The 23,696-nt window shown below is 40.8% G+C and overlaps 1 long non-coding RNA gene across 1 annotated transcript; it reads right to left on the reverse strand.

Annotated features, from left to right (window-relative positions):
* Positions 1–12,425: 12,425 nt before the first annotated feature.
* Positions 12,426–19,183, reverse strand: LOC309855497. Its single transcript, XR_014306836.1, has 3 exons — positions 18,682–19,183; positions 13,245–13,435; positions 12,426–12,896 (listed from the first exon to the last, which is right to left on the reverse strand). It is a non-coding gene; the product is annotated as an uncharacterized lncRNA (long non-coding RNA).
* Positions 19,184–23,696: the final 4,513 nt, after the last annotated feature.

Raw genomic sequence — 23,696 nt, forward strand, 5'->3', positions numbered from 1 at the left:
ACAATATAGGTTGAGAATGTACACTGATCCGCATGCTTTGCTCTTTATCATTCATGATTTCCCAGGGTGAAGTAACGTATGGTACCATTTAAGTCTCAACGGAAATGAGCAGAAGGGTCATTCCTTACGCAGACTAGGAAATTGAGATTATTCTATTACATCCTTTGTAGTAAAATGCTTAAGAATGATGAAAATTGATATAATTTCATTTTGTATTTTCTGAATAAATGTGAGGACTCTTCTTACATAGTATCCTAAGAAATTGAACGTAGGTTGATATAGATACATTTAAACAATAACACACTATAGTATAATGAAACAATGTATTTGAATTTAGTAAGAAAACCAAGGTGAGGAGTTTCTCAGTGAAGCTGTAAAATATCTGTGAATTTATCCCCTTGCAGTGATTCAAACACGATAAGAGGATATGCCAAAAGGAAAGAAAATGCTGGGAAAATATTCAAAATGATAACTGTGGATGCCCCCCAAAGGTACCTGAGCTCCCCTACAGTTTGACAATTTCAAGACAGTGTCTATGACTGTCTGTCAAGGCCACGGTCAATATGTTGGCGTAAATCTCTTTTTAATGGAGTGATAGGAGTCTGGTTCTCAAGGGTTTAAGAGGATTCACTTCTGTCACATGTTCATATTCTCCTCGGTTAATTAATGTTTAGACAAAGCTAATCTCATTAGTAGGATCATCCAATCCTGTGTAACAAGAGGACATGGAAGACTTGCGGAATGGAGCCCTGTGGAGTTCGGACAGCGGCTGGCCTCACCAGAATGCCTGGTTTGGGGGGTGTTCATTACAGAGAGGTGTCCCTACTCCCCCTTCTTTCCCCCCTAAAGATGGTCCTGTGGGTATCGAGGGTCACAGGCAGGGAATGAGGATATATCCATCATGGGTAAATGACATGTTAGAGGCATAAACGGGGGCCTGCCCCATCTGCCCACCCTTTCAGGATGTCAGGGGGACAACACCGCAAACAAGGAACAGGCAACGGGGTTATTGGGTGTTGTCCTCAGTCTGGTCGATCAGACATGGAATAAACCGAGAAGGAAGAAGGCATCCTTACTAAGGGCGCACAGTGAAACTGAACCCCCTCCTCCCTCCCACCAGCTCAGTGACCCTGCTGGAATTTGACCTTTGAACTTTCATTTCCTCCTCTATACAAGGCAGATACAAACAACTAACTTCTTGGGTTGCAGTGAGGAGTAAAGGAAAGAAATAACTAAGACCTTTAGCAGCGTAGGGTGCCTGCTAATCAGAAAATATTCACAAATGGACATTGTTGTTGTTGTTGTTACTATATAATTTGTTCTGTCTTTTTGGCCTCTTTTGGTGTGAGGCTCCGCCCAGTGATGAACAGCACCGGGGTGGGGGGTTGGCGGGTGGGAGTGTGAATCCAAGAGGGGGATGAGGCAGGCAGGACAGTCAGAGCTTGAAAATGCAAGCCATCAGCAGGAAGAGCCCTGTGTCACAGGAGGGAGGCCCTGAGATGCTCCCTGCCTCCCAGGCCCTCTAGGGAGGCTCTGTGCCTTTGCTTGGGCCACGGGAATGGCTCACAGGGGATGTGTCTCTTTCTGCTCAGCGATGTGAACCTCTCCGGTATTCCTCGGCAAGGACATAATTACCACCCCCCCATTCTCCTTACCCAATGCTCTTTGCGGAATTATATGCTATAACCATTATAATCATATTAAGTATGTTACTTGTGAGACCATGCTATTGTGCACAGAATAATAATAATAAATCTGGCTTCACGTTTATGATGCCCCCAGGGTACCTAATGCCTTAGTAAACCTCTCCTCTTCTGTTGTACTTCTGTTTTGTCCTTCCCTAATTTTCAAAGCAAGGTAGTTGTATCAAGGACTCCAGTATTAGTTAGAAATTTAATGCTTTCATGCATTCAGAAGATTACAGCTGATGACATTTAGTGCATAATTTTTTTTTCCCCCTGAAAAAATTCAATACCATCCATGGAGTTGAGTTATTATAATGACTGAGATATTCGTAATAAATGCAGTAGAAACCTCTTGGGGGATGGCAGGGTCTAAGTGAATTAATGATGGCTCCTTTTCTGCTCACTGCCTTCCCAGATGAAGACCTTCATTTCCACTTTTGTAAAACATGAAGCTAAACTCTAAGCCATTGGTTGGAACAGGAGTGGGGCCTGGGAGCTGGACCCAAGAGAAAGACTTAGTCTCTCCGGGGACTGACTCAAGGGAGAGCGGAGGTGTGCTGGAAAAGCAAACCACGTTGGTAAGAAGAGAATGACACAGGCTTAAAAATGAGAGCAGAGAGTCTTCCTAGTTCCTGGTTCCCATTCCTTTCCAAGTCTAGCAGCATTCAGATCTGCTCTGAGATTTTGGGATACACTGCCGAGTCTGAACCATTAATTCCTTTTTTTTTTTTCTTTTTTCTTAAGCTAGCTTGAATTTAATTTTATTTCTGCTCTTTGCTGCCAGAGCTGCCTTGATGAATTGAGTAAATATTCCAGATCAACTTCCATGAACACAGACTGTGGCTGGCTTGGGTGGAAGTGAGGGCGGGGTGGGTGGGGACTAGATCTCTGAGGCCCCTTTCAGGCTGTCCCCCGTGCCTTACACCTTGTGCTTCAAAAATGTGTTTCCCTTGAAGAGGCTCTTGGGAAGAAAATACTTTGACCTTGAGTTCCCCTAAGGAAGGAGCCCGGAGCTATGTGAAACCTAAGAAAAACAACAGCTTTCTTTTCAAAATGTCAACATTTCCTTGTGTCGTGAGAGCTGGAGGCTCGATTGTGCCTTTGGGGCTGACAGTTCTTTTGTTTTGGAAAAACATCCTACAGGTTTGGCAAAATTAGAGCCCAGATCCTGTGTTGGAAAGCGGACAACGAGGAGCTGAACGGCTCCGTGTAGTTATGTCAAAGGTTGTCTTCCTCAAGGGTACAATAGCATCTCTGAGATGATGTGTGAGGAGAGGCTGGCTTGCAAGACAGGGGACGGGAAAACTTGCTTTGCTTTTGGTGTTTTTCCCTCCTGCGGGTGGTGGTGGCCAGAGTCTCTGACGCCAGCCTGCCTGGGCCTGAGGCTCAGCCCCGCCATTGTATCAGTCGGCACCCAGGCAGGAGGCAGACCACCACCGCCCCTTGGATGAGAGAATTTCACGGGAAGAATTGTTAATGAGGCAACAGGTTGTTAACCAGGCAACTGAAAAGTCTCACAGAGGTAGCAACTGAAAGAAGCCTCTGTCACACATGGGGCTGAGGGAATAAAGGGGAGACACTGCAATAGTTAAAATTGAAGTTATTGAAGAAGGAGCCCCCTGGAAAGGAAACGCAGACTTCTGAGGAGCGGCTGCTGATCGGCTGCTGCTGGGGTGACTGAGTTGGAAGGAGGGACCTGGGGGACCCACATCTCCCACGAAGGGGGGGTGCTGGTGGCCTAGTGCTGGTATCTTGGGAGGTGGGGCAAAAGGAGGTAGTTCTGCAAGACGTGTGTGTTTAGATAGATGCGCATGCGCAAACACACGTGTGTGTGTGTGTGTGTGTGTGTGTGTGTGTGTGTGTGTGTGTGTGTGACAGGCCCTTTATGCCTTCACCCAGCTTTCAGCCAAAGCCTACTGTGTGCGGACAACCCGGTCTTAGTTTTGTTTTGGGAACTGATGGCTGATCCCATGTCCCATGCTAAGGGCAACGCATGATGGAGATCAAAACCATGAGAAGATGAGACCCCTGAGAAGGCTGCTGTGGAGATGGCTAGAAGTAAACTGTGGAGGAGTTTAGCGGACCACCAGGTCCACAGGCAGACCGTGCAGAAAAGGGACAGATGCGATCTATTTGTGAAAATAAAAGCGTGCTATAGCAACTCCAGAAATGTGCTGGGGAAGAACTGGGTCAAATGGAATTAGGTGTCTCTCTTGGTCGGATGAGAGCCCGCAAATATGGGGCGACAATTCGGTTGAAGCCTGTGGTGTGTGTGGTAAAAGGATTCACCCAAGAGAGAACAAATAAGATAAAAAGTTTATTGAAAATACTGCAAGGAAGGGGTGGGCAGGACAGCAGAGGAGAGACTGTCTGCGGGTGGAGGTGGAGGGAAGAGGCTGGTTCTCAGGAGGGAGGTGAGGCAATAGGTAGGGCTATGTATGGAATTCCCCCTTTTTGGTGACTGTGCCTGGTTGTAAGTAGCCCATTGGTCAGTTAGGGCTTATGGATATTTTGAGGTGGGTCTCGCTTGATGGGACTGTCCCTGTTCAGGCAGGTGGTGGCTTTCAGGCCTTTTGCCTTGATCAAGCTTCCACTGGTCAAGCCTGCACTCTAGAAGTGGCCTGTACAGAGAGGACTGAGGCTTTTGTCATAATGAAGTAACTTATCAGTTAATGATGGAGTCAGTGAGATACCATGACTACTTTGAAGAACCCTTAAGAAGCTTGGGTATTGGAGCGCCTGGGTGGCTCAGTGGGTTAAAGCCTCTGCCTTCGGCTCAGGTCATGATCCCGGGGTCCTGGGATCGAGCCCTGAGTTGGGCTCTCTGCTCTGTGGGGAGCCTGCTTCCTCCTCTCTCTCTTCCTCCTCTGCCTCTCTTCCTACTTGTGATCTCTCTCTGTCAAATAAATAAAATCTTTAAAAAAAAAAAAAAGAAGCTTGGGTATTTATGCACAATTTAATGAGAAAACACTAGAGTGAGATTGGAGAGTTAAATATAAATCTGTTTGATTTTCAATAAGTCATCAATCCTTGGGATTATCTCTTCTGCTTGACAGAAATTATTTGCAATTCTGACCAATAAAAATAAAAAATTAAAAAGTACCCTTACTAAGTTTGGAAATTTTAATCTGTAGTGAAAAATTAGATGAGCTAAATATGTTCTCCTAGGCAATCCTTGGGTGTCCTTTGCCCCCACATGATATTGAAAGGATATGCCAACCCATGGTTTTGCCATAATTTAAAGCTTTGGATACATTTCCTGACATTATTTAGGCATAAAATAATGATATGACCTTGAAAGCTTCTCTAGAGGACTCACACAATTCTGCAGGGCAACTATAGTAGAATCTACCTAAGGCTTTGTTCTGGTTTGGGTTCTAGACAACCTTCTGTTGGCTACTTTCCTAGTCTTGAGCATTTTTAAATTGCTTGGATTCTACCCAGTGTACCAATACTTGGTTCCTGCTGTATGCCTACATTATTTGACTACCTTGACAACGACTAGTTATCTTGGCTTTGAACTTAAATAAATTCACAGGTAATGACTTAGAATCATTGCCTTTGAGCACTATATACTTCCCAAACCACTTCTCCATTTATTTATAAATATAATATGTATGACATATGTAGTAGCATATATGTGAATATAGTATGTAATCAAGTTATATACATTATACGAAACACTGGTGTGTATGTGTGTGTGTGTCCAGATAAAAAGTTTGTAAAAGCAAAAGTCAAAGCTGGGTATATAAACCCAAGTTTCCAGTCACTGAAATAAGACCTACAATGGTACAGAAAATGTCATTAGATAACCTAATGGTCATCTCAGCACCATTTCCCTTGCAACTCCCAACTATTTGCATATTGTTGCTATCTGCTTAGCTTCCAAGCCCATTTCTCTAACCTTTATAAAAAGTCTAAAATTTTTTTTTAGTAAGTTCAGTTAGTAAATATTCTTTAATAAATTTTCTGCCAATGAACTAGAATGGATTTTCTTTTTTTAATCAAGAATGCTGATTGGGGCACCTGGGTGGCTCAGTCAGTTATGTGTGTGACTTTTGATTTCAACTCAGGTCATGATTTCATGTCATGATCTCAGGGTCATGAGCCACCCCACAGGTGGCTCCATGCTGAACGTGGAGCCTGCTTAAGATTCTCTCTCTCTCCCTCCCTCTGGCCCTCCCCCACCACTCATGCTCCCTCTGTGTCTTTCTCTAAAAAAATAAATAAAATATTTTTTAAAAGACACTGATTGCTCTAAAAGACAATGAAAGGACTATAAACTACTTGTGCTGATCTTTAAGAAAATTAAAAAGAAGGAGATGTGCCAGAAGAGTAAAGATAAACAAAAGGAAGAAAAAGAAAGATTTCAGAAGTCAAGCACAAGGGAGAAAATTTCTCCAACAGGATATTAAATAAATGGTGTATAACACTTGGAAAAGAAAATAGTCCTCCTGAGGAGTCCCTATGGATTCCTTAAAGAGTCAAAATGAATCTTCTTTCTCTTATTTATGTGTTTCTAACAGTTATTCATAGCTGTTCAGATTATTTCTTTATTACTGACTTTAATAAAAAACTATGTATGATTTGGGGCGCCTGGGTGGCTCAGTGGGTTGAGCCTCTGCCTTCGGCTCAGGTCGTGATCCCAGTGTCCTGGGACTGAGCCCCATATCAGGCTCTCTGCTAAGGGGGAAGCCTGCTTCTCCCGCTCCCATTCCCCCTGCTTATATTCCCTCTCTCACTGTGTCTCTTTCAGTCAAATAAATAAATAAAATCTAAAAAAAAAAACAAAACCCAAAACTATGTATGATTTAATCAAAGTAGTTAACAGGTTAATCATAATGGAAATAAGACACTCTTTATATTTTTTGTCTGGACACTTTTGTGCACACAGTAGAAGAAATCAGAATAGGATAATTATTGCCATTAGGGGATTTCAAAAGCTGTTTTAATGAAGGATTTGAAGTCACTTATAGCAAAAGATGATCACAGAAGCAAAAGGACTGGAGAAAGGAGAAAAGAGCGTAATGCTCACCATGGAGGCTGTTATTGTTTTGACTCTATGTTAATTTGGGCTCTCTTTAATAATGACAAATTTGAAGCAATTTTGCTAATGACATGGGAAAATGCTAAAATAATGTTATACCAAAAAAAAAAAAAAGATACTCAAAATTGCATATATAGTTTGATCTCACTTGGGTAAAAAAATTACGTAGAAGAAAACTTGAGAGATATATATTAAAATCTTAAAATGAGGAACTTTGGATCACAGAATTGTGTGTGTGTATATATACACACACACAATATAAGCCTATATTGTTTTTATAATTAAAGTTCAGAAAGAAAGAGATGAGAGGCTTTGGGCATTCTGGTAGCAGGGAAAATATGAAGTGTAATAACATAGACCTGTTATGATAAGATTGAGAAAGAGAAGGCAGTTTTTCTGCAATTAAATTCTATGAGAATTTTTTATATGGAATTTCATAAGAGGGAAATAAATATCATTCTGGTGCCTCCTCATGTACAGAATTTATAGTTATATTAGACTAGTAGTAGAATATAGTAGAATAATTCATAGGATTAGAAGAATTAGAAAAAGAGCAATTTATGTTATTGTTTCTTGAGATGGCCTTTCATAAAAACCAAGGGCATAACATTAAAAGCAAAGTCAGTGAAGGTTAACTCTGGAAGGAACCACACTGCAATAAATAGGCAGATTTTGAGTGGCTAACCTAGTCCAAGAATAGATCCAAGGGAATAATTTAGTTAACCAAGGTCACAGAATATGTTAATGAGAGAGCCAGAATTAGACCTTATGACTTGATTTTTCAGTCTGACAATGCTACCCTTCCCTTGCCTGGCTCCCAAAAAGAAATGTGGAGACTAGTTCTGTGATCACCATCTATCATTAACTTGAACCCCTTACCCGAAAGTGTATACTTACTCAACCTTCCCCCCCTTACATTAAGCTACTTTCAATTTCAATTTCAATTGTGTGTATGTGTGTGTGTACTCATATGTGTATTTGCATACGTGAGTGTCTGAAGTTGACAAAGGCCTGAGAAGATGAAGACATATCGTACACCCAGATTTTAGCCACAACAGACCAAATACTTGCCCTTCAATGATTAATGGAGCAAAATTAAGGTATAACTGATGGGAAATTTATAAGATGCTTTTAATATAATTAAAAATAATGTCTCTATTGGCTCTTAACTCTTCTCCAAGTGTAGTATTGGCTTCTTTCCAAAACTAATACATTTTATCCAGCAATCGGAGAGCACATTTCAGGAAAAAAAAATTCCATCTTTGAATTCATGCTTGACTGACCAAAGTGTAGTTTGTGAAATGTAATATTAGATTACTATATTGGTAAAGAATTACCAGGTTGCTGCTAGTGATATTTTCAGGAAATCCTGGACTGGTTTTTAAGAGCAGGAAGAGACATACAGGCTCATCTAAATCTCTTTCATTTTACAGATGAGGAAACTGAGTAGTAACCACGAATCTGTGATTTTCCTTTTTTTTTCTTACTACTTTCATTTGAAAAATAATTTTGAACATCCTTTATGTGTCAGATCATGCAGTAGCTCCTAAAGAATTAAAAATAAAAAATCTTGATTCATAACCTTACGAAATAACCTACTAGAGAAGGTGCCTGCATTAATTAACATCAATCGATCGGAGCTTATGTTATATTGTATTATGGTTATGTTCCTAGAGTTACAAAGATAAGGGAATAGTGCAGTTTGCCTGGGTTGGTCAGGAAAGCTTCTCTAGAGTGGGTCATGTTTTGTCTGGGCCGTGAAAAAGGAGCAGAAATACACCAGCTTCAGAAACAGGGGAAGAGAATTCAAGGTAGAGGGAAATGGGAGGCACAGGATCGAAGCATACAGGCTTGTGTTTGTTTGGAGGATACTAAGGACTGGCTTAAATTTTAGGGAGTGACTGAAGGTAAGACTGCATAGGTAGGTTCTGATGTAGCTGGGGAAGGCTTCTACAGCCAGCTCACTTGTATAAACTTTATTCTACAGGTAATGGGAAACTATTGCATAATGCTAAACAGGGAAATGGCATTTTATACTTTCATGTGGGTCTATATTTGAGAGAAATATCTGGTCCCACTGAGGAGGTTGACCTTGAAGGAGACAAGTTCAGATGAAAATGGTGAGGTAATGGACAAGACCAATCAGAGTATGCCTTGCAAAAAAAAGGAGGGAATATTTATGAGGTTAGAATCAGCAGGACGTTATGGCTGTGAGGGGTAAGAGATAGGGAGCAGCGAAGGGGAAAATGAAGTTTCTGGATTTGAAGAAAAGTCATGGTGATGCCGTATAACTAGGCTATGAAACATATGAAAAATGCGGCAGGACCAAAATTTGTATGTCATTTTAGAAATATTCAGCTTACCCATGATGGAACACTTAAAGGGAAGATAGATAGACAGGAAATAACTGAAAATTATATCTTAAGCTCAGAAGAAAAGGTCTGGACTGGTATAACTGATTTTGGAGTTGTTAAAGTAGGTAAAAATTGAAGCAAGAGAGGAGAATAGAGAAGGAGAGAGGTCTAATAACAGAATGCTGGGACTCACTCTATTTAAGGGGTGGTTGGGAGCGAGGAACTAGTGTAAGACATGGTCAGAAATAATTGTGTGATAAGAGGAGAATGAAGAGCACAGCGTTGTGGAAATTGTGTAGGTTTCAGCTGCAATTAACAGTCAAACTCAGAATGATTATAATAACAGAGTGATTTATTTGCTCATATAACAACAACAAAATTAACAATAAAACCTCTAGAGGTAACCAGAGCAGACAGAGAGCAGACGTCTTAATCACAAATCCAGCTGTATTTCTTTTGGAGTCTCTCAGAAATGCCCTTCTCTGGATGTTGGGTTTATCCCTAGACTGCTGGGAAGATGGCCGGGGCAGTTCTGGACTTCCCATCCACATACAACGAAGGCCCTTCTTCCAGTGGTTTTTATCTTAAAAGTGAGGAAATACCTCCCCCACCCCCACTCCTATCAGTCTTGCTCTTGCAATTTATTGGCATGACAAACCTGTTCTCGAACCAATCCCTCTGAACAGTAAAATTCCATATGCTGGTTGCATTAGGCTTGGTTTTCTGGAGTGGTCACTAGTATAAGAAGTAGAGATTGGAGACTCAATGATCCCTTTTTTGTCTCAAAAAGTACAAGGTTGTTAACCAAAGAGGGTGAGGCAGAATGGGTACTAGGTATGGGGGAATGTCTGTTAGGAAAGTGAAGAAGAGAGGATAGAGTTTCAGAATGAAGGGGTAGTCATTCCTATACAAAGCTGCGGATCAAGAAGAGTAGCTACTATAGGATTAAGTCTGTCAATTCATGGTCATTGGTGACCTCTGGGTGAGACCTTTCTGAGAAGTGCCGGGGCTGCTCTTGGAGAATCCTCTTTGAAGGAGAAATGCCAATACTAAATCAATTGCAATTCAACGAAGCATATAAATTCCTTTGAAAATATTATTTTATTGCATTGACAAATTTACATCACTCACTCCTTCCCGGGTCAAAAGGAAGAAATTAATCCTATCATGTGGAAGGACAGCAACAAGTCTGTGAACAAAAGGAAGAAGATCCAAACAAAGAGAGAGTGACAAATGTCTATGGGCCTGATGAAAGGTGGCCACTAAAAATGTTGAGAGATGAGCTTTGCAACAACATTTCACTGGAATCAGAATCATGCCATATCTTCCATATGTTTGGTTGAGTTGGTTTTTTTGATGCAAGTAAAAAAAAATGGATAGGTTTCATTTACAAGGTCAGCCTTAGCAATATTATATGTGCTTCGTAATTGCACTGTAATTACATTAAGAGGCAGAGGCAATTTTCTTCGAGTGTGGCCAACCACTCAGAAGATTGGTATAGGAAAGCAATAGGGCTCAATTAGTCAATGTCAAACCATAGAGTTTTCAGATTTCTAATGCTCAAGGGACACAATAAGTTTTTAAACTCTAAAGTCACCAAGAATTTAATATTATTAATTCTGTGATGCTAATATTAATAATATTGAACTTATCCTCATGTGGCTCAGAGAGGTGTTATTTTTCAGGGAAAGTAATTCTAGTAATGGTCCCCCTTCATTTTCATAACACTTCTCACAATTCATTCTTCCCAAGTCACGGTCAGCCTGTGAATTAAGAATAGATCATGTTATCTTTATTTCCAAATATGAAAACAGAGTCCTGGGAGAGTTGCTTAGTGATTAGCTGAAAGTTACCACTAATCTTGAATGGTGACTTAGCGTCTGGGTTGCAGCCATTCCACAGTGAATGGAGACCAATCAAGACATGCAGAGGGGGAATTGAGGGAAGATGTGAGGACCATGATGACACTGGGAGAGGTGACTATCCCTTTGATTGGACCAAGCGGACTGGACAAGGTAAACAGCCAGACTAATGATTGACCTTGGCTCAGGCCAAGGATGAAAACGTACAGGAAGTTCATTTTATAGAGAGTTACATTTGGAAATAACTTTAAAAGGCATTCTAATATGCCCTCTTTTTAAATTTTTTTTTTTTTTTTTTTTTTTTAATTGCAAGGATGCCATGGCCTAGAGAATTCTGAGCTGGGTAACAGACAAATTCTTCCCCTCTAGCCCTGTGATTCCTAGCCTCCTACTCCCTCCACTTCTCTAAGTCACAGGTTGAGTCCTCAAGAGAAGGAGCATGAACCTGGTGGAGAAGCAAGTACAGAGAGAAAGGTGATGTGGTTCAGAGGCTCCTCACCTGGCAAAATTCAGAGACTAGGGAAGTGTCATTTCCTTAGTTCCAAGGGAACAATTGGTCTAGTCAAGTACTATGTGAGGGGTTCTAAAAGGCGGTATAAGAGATTCAAAGCCAGAAGGAGGAGCACTCCAAGTGTTACCTGCTACAGACATGTCCTGATGAATTATGAAGCTGGCATTGGGACAGACCCTACATTCTCTGCAAAAGATGCTGAAATATATAGAAATTTTCTGTAGTGTTGGTATAATTTGTCTTGATTCTGGGAGAGGAAGTTGAATTTTGAAAATTGCATATACTTTTGGGGGTTGAGGGTAGAGCAGGGAATGCAACTTCAGTCTGATTTATTTCCTTTAGAGCAAGAAACAAATAGCCTTGTTTATTATTAGTCATAGTTATTACACTATTCATAATCTGTTTTCCCATAAGTAGAGTACTGCAGTGATGAACGACAACATATATATAGAACAAAATGAATTTATTGCGGGATGTATTTCCAGTGACATAACGAGAAATTAGGTCTGCACTATGTTCAAGCTGTGCTGGGTAACTCTTGTTTTGCCCAAGAGCTCACCTTGGATAAGATGAGGAAGGATTGCGAGCTCCCCTCTCTGAAGACAGGGTCATGTCTTCGTCATTTTTTTTTTTTTAATTACACAGAGTATTATTCATAGTATATAAAGAAATAAATGTAGAATTAATTTAGTAGAATATATTGAAATGAAGTGACTTTTTTATTATGATTTTCCCTCCATTACAATGATTAACATATACTGAGTGCTTACTGTGTGTTAGAAACTGTTCTAAATGCTTTACATGTTTTGATTCACTCAGTCCTCATAACAACCCTGTAAAGTAAATATTATTATCACTTCCTCTGTGTAATATAAGGAAAACTGGGCACAAAGAGATTGTGCAATTTGCAAGATTAAATAACACAGCTAAATAAATTAGATCTGGGATTTAATCCCGGACTTGCTGACTATAGATGCTGCTTTCTTAATCACTACACTCTCCCGGTGTGTGTGTATGTGTGTGTGTGTGTGTGTGTGTGTGCGCGTGCGCACACACGGTAAGAGAATATTTGCCTCCAAATTGCTAATGATTTATACCACTATAACTTATTTTATGATCTTCCCTTTTCTCATTGAATTATGTTGCAAATATTAAAGTCTTGCTTTTATGTTTTATTCAATTGATGTCTATGTATTCTTGTGTCAGTACCATGCCATAATTCCACAACATCTTTGAATATCTGTTTGGCCTATCCCTTCCCATTTTTCTTACTTTTTGAAATTGTTGTTATCTCTCCACATTACTTGATCTTTCCTTTTTTTGGTTTTCAATGTGTTTTCCTGACTTGGGAAAAACTTTTTGTCCTCCAGACTAAGGAGATGTTAGGCCAGGAGCATTCCTTTCGAATGATGCAGGAAACAGAGCTCAAAATGGACTCTGAAGCAGATAAAAAAAAATAACCTTAGGATGGGGGTAAAGACAGGGTGTTGGGCACATGTGATGAGCTGCGTCTTATTATTCCAGCTGTGTCCTTTGTGTGTGTGTGTGTGTGTGTGTGTGTCCATTTACAAACATTTAAAATTTTTTCTGGGCTTCAGTTGACATCTTTTCTGGATCGAGGAAGGGCAGAGGATTTGGGAAAGCAATTATTTTAGTTCACAAAACAGCAAATCTGGGTGAAGGGGACCTGATTTTCCTCTAGGCCAATGTATACTTGAAAAGATGGTTGCAAATAGGAAGAAGCTAGTGGAATGGTAGAAAAATGATTTCGAGGGTTTCAATTACCTTTCTTATGGGATAAGGCTTGGTGAATCTTCTGCAGTTTGGGGACTGCTGCAATTTGGGGTGGGAAAGGAGCTCCCCATCTGCATAGCTGGGAATGCAGGACCCGTGGAGAGCAGATGGCAGGACCTTAAGATGGTGCCTCTGAGGCTTCACTGCTCAGACAGGAGCTACCAGCTCAGCTGCTCAAAGAGCTATGATAGGAGATGAAAACATTTATCAGATAAGGATCTGAGATTTTAGAGTGGTTTGTTACAGCATCTAGTTTTACTGACACTGACTTACTCTAGACTAAAGGTGGGCGGTTTTGGGGCTGGGGTGGGGTGGAAGGCCATGTCATAAATATCTTAGGTTTTACAGGCCACACGCAGTCTCTTTTGCAAATTCTCAGCTCCGGTACTGTAGTAGGAAAATGGCCTTAGGTCATACGTGAGTGAATAGGAGGCATGGCTGGGTTCCAATAAAACTTTATTTATAAAAATAGGGCAGGATTGATTTGGCCTACAGACAAGTATGCTGACGCCTGTACTAGACTAAAGGACTAGGAGAGCATGCTGCCTCATCTTTCTCCATCTTTGGAGACTTTTCTTTCTTTCTCCATCACTCCCAGACTTAACCCACCTTTTTGCCTGGCTGAACTGTGACTTGCTCTTTGTACCTCAACTATAACTTCAGTTCTATACAAAGAGGTTTCCTATCAACCTCCCCACCCCCAACCTTTCTCTGCCTCCCCCTGTCAACCAGGTCAGGACTCACATCAGATATTCCTACAGGAGCCACCTACACTTCCTTTCTCATAATTAGCCTCCTAATTCTAATTTGTTCTATGTTTTTCTTCCTCACGATGCTGATCCTTTCATAAGAAATAGAAGTTATGTCTACTTCATTCACGGTTTTATCTCTAGAACCTAGCATAGGGCCTGGCACAGAGTAGATGCTATAAATACACATTGATTCAATGGGTAACTATGAGGCATATATTATCAACCACTGCCTTGAATATATAGAATCTGTGGAAACTCATCCTCCTTCCTCTTCCCTCTCCTCTTCCTCCCTGTCCTTCAGTCCTTGAGCTCAATATAGCCAAAAGGAAACCAAACCCACAATTATGGTATTATTGTCACACTCTTGAATGAAGAAAACACCACAGAGATATATATCCTCAGGCATATTTCTTTGGTGTAAATACTGACCTTGTCTTCACCTCGGTCAATATTTCTTCTTCAAGACCATATGTCTCCTCATAAAAGCCAATCTGTGTCACAGCTCTGAAAACTAATTCCATCTTGAGCCCCATAAATGAAGAGAGGCTATTTCTGAAGTTCTGTCATCATATTGCTCTAACACCTATAAATCTGAAAAGCTTTCCAATTTTCCTCAATATTGTGCATGTTAGGATAGTGGACCACTCCAAATGGTCAAATACAGCTCTGCCATATACAAATAGAGAGGTAGGAGAAAATGTATTCTATTTTCAGGATGAAGAACGCATATGAGAAATAATGGTCATTTAGAATAGTGTAAGAACAGAAAGATCCATAGACTGTCCCGGAGCAGCTGACATAGACAGTCCATGAAGATGAACTCGTAGTTCTTTTAAGGCTTGGTTTCATCTGATAAAATGTGCGGGCTGGAGAACTCAAATACTGTCATGGGCAAATTCACAGTGCAGCTAAAATTACTGAGGCTCCCAGCTGAGGGGTGAGTGGTGCTTTTGAGCTCCTCTTGCATTTCCCAGTGGCGTCTGAACCTCCGGCAGGAGTGACAAGTTGCCCATCTGGGGAAAGTCCAAAGGCGTTTGACTCACAGCAGCAGCAGCTTGCCTCTTCCCTTGTTGTGTGGTCACGGAGAGTCAGTAGGCGTTTGGGCAGTTGGATAGAGAAGGGGTCGGATGTCAATTTCGAAGGGACCGCAAAGTCAGTCACGGGGTTTTTAACCATTTATATCCTACAGTCTAAGATATAGCCTAAGAAGTACCTTAAACACAATACATTTTGGGGACTAAAAGTAAATTATTAATATTTTTTGTAGAGGAAAGCCTCACAGATCCTAGACTGAGAGTTCACAAAAGAATAGTCTGCTGCAATTCATTTTCAGAAATGGATCAGCACCCCAAATCTGGTTTCTTTCTTTCTTTTTTTTTATTATCCAAATCTGGTTTCTTGGTAGCAGCTGGAATCTCCATCTCTGATAAGGAAGGGAAAAGCTGAAGTGCACCGTCATTCTGTCCCTCAAACACAACTCACTGTACTGTGCCATAAAAGCCTGCAGAATTTACAAAAGAATGATGTGATTGACTAGATGGGTGGAGGAATGAATGAAAGGAAGGAAGGAAGAAAGGAAGGAAGGAAGACAGCTATCAAAGAGAACAAAGTTAACATTTGGCCCTAAGTCTATGCATTTTCTCTCTTTCGGATACTCTTTCTCACTTCCACAATGATCATTGGTTGAGGGGCTTTATAATAACAACACAACAGCTAATCCATATGAACCACTTTTACAGACCTTATTTTCTGTAATCTAGAGCATTCTGCCTCACTTTTCTGGGTGCATTCATTTGCTTGTGTTGACCCAGATGTCAATTAACAAGTAATCTCCATTTTCGGCTTCACGCGAGCAGGGCACCTGTGAGATGCATGTTCTACTCAGCACTCAACAGACAGGACACGTTGTCATTCTCAACATAGATAACTGAGTGAAGAAACTTCAGTCAGTTTCATTTAAAATGCAAGACTTCAGATCTGAGGGAATTCAGTGTGATCATTAGGATAAGGAAACACATCAGGCATTCAATATATATGCTGAGCCAAATGTAATAAAGGAAGAAAGAAACTTTTTTTCTTCACTGTGTCATTTTGTTTTGCAACTCTAAGCATTATTGCATGCTATAATTCTCCTGAATGATGCTTAATTCTTTAGCTAAAATGCTGTATAAGACATATTTCAAGCTAATTATTGGGCATTATAAGATTTTATTCTGTTCTCTAATAGCTTTGCAACATACTTTTTCATGAGAGCATCAGTGATTTCCAAAGATTAAAAAAATGATTAAAGACAAATAACGATTATCTGGCTGGGTTGCCCGAGCTCACTGCTGCATAGGGCTGAGCCTCTGCTTTGGGAAAGTCATTTTAATGCCCTGCTGCCCGGGCACTGGATTGTCTTGCTAATTAAACAGCCACATTATTTTCTTTCTTGTTTGCTTTTCTAAAACAAAGTTTATTATTTTTCTATTATGGCAAATTTAGAGCAGCAAATGTAAGAACCAAAATCACTCTTCTCTCTCGCCTCCCCGTCCCTCATTTATCCACCTGTAAATCTTTATTGAGCACTGATTATGTGTCAGGCACTGTTCTAGGCACCGATACTGTCATGACTTTCTAAATACCCATTTCAACTGAGATTAAGATCTGTGAAGTAAAATGTCCTGTAATGAAAGTGTAGCTAGTGAGGTCTTTAGTCCTCTGTCCCTTTATCTCTGCCTCAGTAATGGAACATTACTTCCTTCACTGCCTTCCCAAAATTCCCTTCCCAGTACATTAGGACTCTGGGGTCTTTGGTTTTCCTTATGCTGACATAAAACTTGCTTTCAAGAATGGTGCTGATAAGACTTCATGACTAAGAAGCTAAAAAAGAATTCATGACTTCTGGTAGCTTATAGCAGTCTGGGCTTTCTGGACTTCTTGGGTGCAATAAAGGCAGTTTTAAAACCAAAAGATGAAAGAGAGTATATGTTTACCTATGATAATGCTGTAGGAGCTAGACAGAACAGAAGCTTTACTTGGAATTTCTATTAGTCTTTGATGTATCAGAAGAGGAGAAAATATCACTCAAGTATAGCTTGATAAACAAAATCTTTGACAATAGTGTAACTAAGTGGTAAAAATAAAAGCTCATCCTCTTTACTGGTATAATGTTCAGGGCAGAACTGAAGGCGGGTGTGGGCTAAGCCTGGTAGGCAGATTCCTACCCTGGCCTTGCCTAAATATTTCATGTTTTCCATTGTAGTAGAAAGAGAAGGGGAGCAAGTGGTGTGTGGCAAGGGGAAATGCTGGTAATCTGCTTTCCTGGACACTGTGTCTGGTCCTCTGAGGACATGGAAACTGGCCCAACTTGCTTAATGGATATCATCTCATTTTGCTAAAGCCAGCCTGAAAGGATGCCTGTTACAGAGCTCAAGAGCCTTCTTTGGGTATTGGAGTCTTGAGCAGCTCAGACATCAAAGAGAAGAGCCCTTCCTCCAGATTTTGAATATCAAGATTTTTCTCTAAAGAGATTTTTCTTCTGTGCTTCTCTGGGCTGCTGTTAATTTGCAACCCAACTGAGTGGGTTAAAAATGTCTTTTGATCACATACCAACATGTGGTCATCAGAACACTGGTGACATTCAACCACAAAAGAAAACCGGGGCGGGGGGATCTCAAAGTGACCTTGATGACAAAAGGGACTTCCGCAGTGAACCATGTATCTCAGGCAAGGGTGTCACACAATGAGCAGACTGTGACCAGCTGACATTTCATCAGTGAGTCGCTGCTCAAGTATTTGGAGGGGATGCATTGATCCCACTCTCCTGGAAACCCCCAAAAGTTCTCATAAAATGCCTGCTTTCATTTAGCTGTTGTTAAAACAACTAAAATTCCCTTCTCATAATTGTTGGGCCATCTCAACAATGTAGTCCTTTCTTTCCAGCTTGCAACTCAAACAAATATTGTTTCATTTATTTCTTGCGGGTTCCCCAGCCTCATAGCAATGTAAATAACTTTTCATGTTGAAAGGCATTTTCCAGGACTCCCTGAGGGTGGCAGTGTTGTTCACATGTCAGTGACTGGTACAAGAAATTAGGCACCTGTTAGGGAAATGATTTAAGGAGCAAGGATTTACACTATCAAAATGAGTGAAGTATATAATGAGAAATGAGGATTCCTTTAGGCCTGCAGTATAACTGTTGCTCCCAAAGCCATTCATCCCAAAGTGTATATGAAGTGAAAAAATAAAAGATGAAACCTAAAATGCTCATGTCAACAGAAATAGATGAATAAAAGTGGCAGTGCAAATACGATTTAAAATAGGCTCAATTCCAGATAATTACTTAATACAAGCTTACTACCCACAATGCCTTAGGGTCTCTGAGTTATCCACAGACAGCTGGCTGGGCAGATTTAGATGATGTCAATTCACCAGGAATTTTCCAGGAGGAGACAGGCTGCTATTGCTCTCATCCAACTTAACTCTCCAAGAATTTGCAATTCTTATTAGTAAACACCCTATTGTCCTTTGAGTTAAGTTATTTGAAGGTCATGTAGCAAGACTGCTCTACCAAGGTATTTCACACTTATGCTTACATGAGAAAAGCTTCTCAGAATAATCCACAGTGGAATTGAGCAAGTAGAATCGAGAGAAACTCATTGGTAATTTTAAATGAGGAAAAAAAAAATCATTACCCGTAGTATCGATTGGAAAGGGGACGTCCATTTCTAGGCACAGTCAAATCAATCACTTCCTGTAATCACTATTCCTGTGTTGGTGTTTGGCATACCTGGTGATGATGTCATAGTGTCACCTAGGAGCTTGGTAAATAATTGATGTCAGACCCTCAGTAGAAATGTCTTTTTTTTCTCTTGAGATTTATTTATTCACTTTTTAGAGAGAGAGGGAGAGAGAGCAGGGGCAGGAGTGCATGTGAGTGGGGGAGGGGCAGAGGGAAAAGGAAAAAGAGAATCCTCAAGCAGACTCCTCGCTGAATGCAGAGCCCCACTCAGGGCTCCATCCCAGGACCGTGAGATCATGACCTGAGCCAAAATCAAGAGTCTGACTCTCAACTGACTGAGCCACCTCGGCGCCCCTCTGAGTGGAAATTTCAAAGGGATACATCATGTAGCCGAACGGGCAAAGCCACCATTGAGTTTCCACAAACAAGTCAGGGATGTAAGGAAAGCCCCTAGAGAGGGAAGGCTGGGAATATTTAGGTCTTCCCAGAAGACTTCAGATTGAGACTTCCCCGATTTCTAGTTAAGTCACTTCTACCTCTTACAGCCTGTGGTTACCGGGGTTTTCCAGTTTTTAGGATTCTCAGAGAGGAGGCACAGATAACTGTATTTGTATTTAAGTGAGGAGAATGAGGCAGTGTAACTTTCCCACTCTGCTTCGCTTCATATAACAGTGAGTTGCCTGACAGTGAGTTGCCTGACAGTGTGCCACACGTCAGTGTGCGTCATTTACAGAGTCCCTTATGAGCTTTCCTGCCTGGGGGCTGTTAGTAATAATTCAGGAAAAGTCTCTGTAAAGAGGTGCCATTTATAGAAAAAATTCGAGTTAATAAGTACTATATTTACTGAATGGTTATTAAATTCCAGATATTCTTTTTTTTTTTAAGATTTTATTTATTTATTTGTCAGAGAGAGAGAGAGAGAGAGCAAGAGCGAGCACAGGCAGCGTGGCAGGCAGAGTCAGAGGGAGAAGCAGGCGCCCTGCGGAGCAAGGAGCCCGATGTGGGACTCGATCCCAGGACGCTGGGATCATGACCTGAGCCGAAGGCAGCTGCTTAACCAACTGAGCCACCCAGGCGTCCCAAATTCCAGATATTCTTATTGGTGCTTTACATTTACTACCTCTCCTAACCCTCCCAACATCCTGAGGGGAAGGTACTGACATTATTTATTTGTCAGGCGATGAGGTGGAGGCTCAATGGAGTTCAGCGTGACCAAAGCCATTATTAGTGAGGCGCAGAGCTAGGATTCAAACTCTATGCTTCCTTCTCAGAGGACAGAGCAGATAAATTTGTGAACCCATTGAATGGGCTTGTGCATTTATTAAATGTTCTTTAACATGCGTTTAGTTTGGCAGAGGGTGGTTGGTCAGCTTGGTTATACATTGATTGTCAAGACCTCAGATAAAATCCTTTACTTGAGGCCCCCCATTTTGAATTCGCATCCCACTGGCTGAAAGTGATCAGGTAGTAGCCGTGTGATGGCTTGGCACTAACCCAGATTTTGCAGGGACAAGGAATAGTACTTATTTTACTTTAGAGAACAATGTAGGAAGGCCTCCACTGAGAGACGACCAGTTGGTTTAATGGCGGCCAACCCAATGGCCCAACTCTCCAACAATGAACCCAAAGCTTTCTTGCTAAGTAGCCACAGCTGCTGCTTCTGCCATTACTGGAGCCCCTACACTCCCCAACAGAGTTCCCTCTACCAGATTTCTGCTTTCTTCCCATAAATGAGACCTGGAAGATTTGCATGTGCCCAACTGTAGTCCACATAGTTGGATGCCTTATTACTCGAAGGAGAGGAATAAGGAAATATGTGCCAGCCACCTGACATGTAAGCAAGAAAAGACTGCTTTACTCTTAAAGATATGCTTTCTGGCTTGGTTGACGTTAGGTACTAGCATGGCTCAGTAGTCAACTCCCCAAATGCTGTCTTCTCTGTGGGGTCCAATGATTATTTGCCCGCCATCTACCCTTCAAGGGCTAAGCCTGAAAACAATGTTGGTGCTATGCCAACAGAGATTCCAACTAGTTTCTTTAGATAGATTTAGTTATTTGGCAGTAACTGTGGAACTGGGGGAGTCTCACTCAAAATCATTCCGGTCTTCCGGGCGAGGCATGAAATATGCAATTTTAAGTAAGCAGGGATGAGGAGCAGGGAGGAAGTCAGATTTTTGTAGGGCTTCTGACAGTAGGTATAATCTGCAACAGGGCTCTGCTACTATAACTATTTTTGGCATCACAAATATGCACAGGCTGTACCAAGGAGTTAATATTGTAAGTATAATAATTTTAAAAAGACCTAAGTAGGTGTTTCTCAGCAGAGCACTTGCATTGGGAACACCTGGGAGATTTACTACAAATTCAAATCTTGGAGTGACACCTGTTGAATCAGAGCCCTAATCCCTTAGCATATAGGCAAAAATTAGGAGAGCTGATTCACGATTTAAACGGAGCTATGGTTCTCAAAATGTAGTTCTCAGACTACTAGTATGAGCACCACCAGGGAACTTGTCAGGAATACAAATTCCTCAGTCCCGCCTTAGACCTATGGATCAGAAATGGATTGGGCCCAGCATGCTGTGTTTTACAAGTCCTGCTGGTGATTCTGATACATGTAAAGTTTGGGAACCATTGGAAAAGAGAGTTCTCTATAGGCTTATAATGACACGAATTAGCTGTTGAATCAGAAATATGTAGGGGTGGGGCTCTGAGATCTGTATTTTTATTTTGCCTCCCTGGTGATACTGCTCTACATTTGTTGGAGAGAAGTCCATCTAGAAGAACAAAAGTTTTCTTTTCTTTTTGTCTTTTGCCAAGGTATTTCCTGCTACCTCCAAGGCTAAGAACTAGACCATTCCTCTAGTTACAAAGCCCACCTACTTGGGCAAAGGGCAGGATAGAAACATGGTTGTGTATATATCCTTTATAAGTTTGGTGTAGACAGATGTAAATGTGGATGTGTATGTGAATATTCAAAATAACAATCAACTGTCCAAAAGACTGTTACTGTACTATGTCTAAAAATTAACCAATTTTTCCTTTGCTTTACTACATTGCTTGAAATTTTACCAATTAGAGACCTATTTAGGTTAATAAATATTTTAAAAATTCAGATATAAAAGATTTCACAAAAATAGAATGAACAATCCTAAAATTTGTATAGAACTGAAAAAGACCAGGCATCTGGGTGGCTCACTGGGTTAAGCCTCTACCTTCAGCTCAGGTTGTGATCTCAGGGTCCTGGGATCGAGCCCCGTGTTGGGTTCTCTGCTCAGTGGGGAGCCTGCTTCCCCCCTGCCACCGCCTGCCTCTCTGCCTACTTGTTGTCTCTGTCAAATAAATAAATAACATTAGATTAAAAAAAAGAACTGCAAAAGACTCTGAATAGACAAAACATTCTTGAGAAAGAAAAGTGAAGCTGCCTCATGATCTCAAACTATATTATAAAACTATAGTAATTAAAACAGTAAGGCATTGGCTTAAAGGAAGACACATAGATCAGTGGAACAGAAGAGAAAGCCCAGAAATAAATCTATGAGCATATGACCAATTAATTACAACGAGGGAGCTGAGAATGTACAAATGGGAAAGGACAGTCTCTTCAATACATGGCATTGGAAAAACTGGAGAGCCATATGCAACAGAATGAAACTGGACCCTTGTCTTCCGTGATACATAAAAATTTACCCTGAGTGTATTAAATATTTGACTGTATGACCCGAAGTCATAAAACTCCTAGAAGAAACTAAAAAGCTTCTGCAGAGCCAAGGAAATCAACAAAATGTAAAGGCAACCTACTGAATTGGAGAAAATATTTGCAAATCATATATCCATTGAGGAGCTAATACCCAAAATATATAAAGAATTCATACAAAATCAAAAACTGATTAAAAAATTGGGCAGAAGCTCTGAATAGACATTTTCCAAAGAAGACATACAGACGGCCAACAGGTACATGAAAAGATAGTCAGCATCACTAATCATCAGGGAAAGGCAAATCAAAACCACAGTATCACCTCATACCTGTCAGAATGGCTGGTATCAAAAATACAAGAAACAACAAGGGTTGGCAAGGGTGTGGAGGAAAGGAACACTTGTGCATTGTTGGTGGGAAGGTAAATTAGTGCAGCCACTGGGGCAAACAGTATGGAGTTTCCTCAAAAAATGAAAAATAGAAGTACCATATGATCCAGCATTTCTTCTTCTGAATTTTTATCCAGAGAAAATGAAAACACTCACTTGAAAAGATAAACCCATCGTCATGTTCATCACAGCATTACTGACATTATTATCCACATTCCAAGATAGGGAAACAGCCTATGTGTACATTGGTGGATGAATGGATCAAGAAATTGTGACATATATATGAATAGATCTCTGTATCTGTGTCTATATCTATAGAGAGAGGGACGGAGAGAGGGTAGTATTCAGCCATAAAAAAGAATGAAGTCTTGTAATTTGTGACAACATGGATGAACCCTGAGAACATTACGCTAAGTGAAATAGGTCAGACAGAGAACGACAAATACCATATGATCTCTCTTACATGTGGAACAAGCTCATAGACGCAGAGAACAGACTGGTGGTTGCCAGAGGCAGGGTTGGGGGGATCGGTGGTGGTGGGAGAAATGGGTAAACTGTTTTTGTTTAAGTTTAGATAAACGGGAAGTTTTTAAAAAAGGAATTAAGTGTATAAATAGGTGTTCATATTAGAGGAACTTTTAGAGATCACTGATCTTATATATTTCCTATATATAATGGTACCTGTTGAGTATTTCAGTACATTTTCTCCAAGCGACATTCATACATGCAAATAAATGTCTCCCAGATGCTAAGGTAGGCGCTGTCCACTTCCCCTTGTAATTTTATGCAGGAAGGTAGGGAAATTGACTGCCATGATCAACTCCTGTAAGATACTGTGAGAAGCCAACAGCCCTTTGTTATAGCTTTTTGGCCTGAATAAGC

This window comes from Mustela nivalis (genome assembly GCF_964662115.1).
Source record: "Mustela nivalis genome assembly, chromosome: 20".
Lineage (NCBI taxonomy): Eukaryota > Metazoa > Chordata > Mammalia > Carnivora > Mustelidae > Mustela > Mustela nivalis.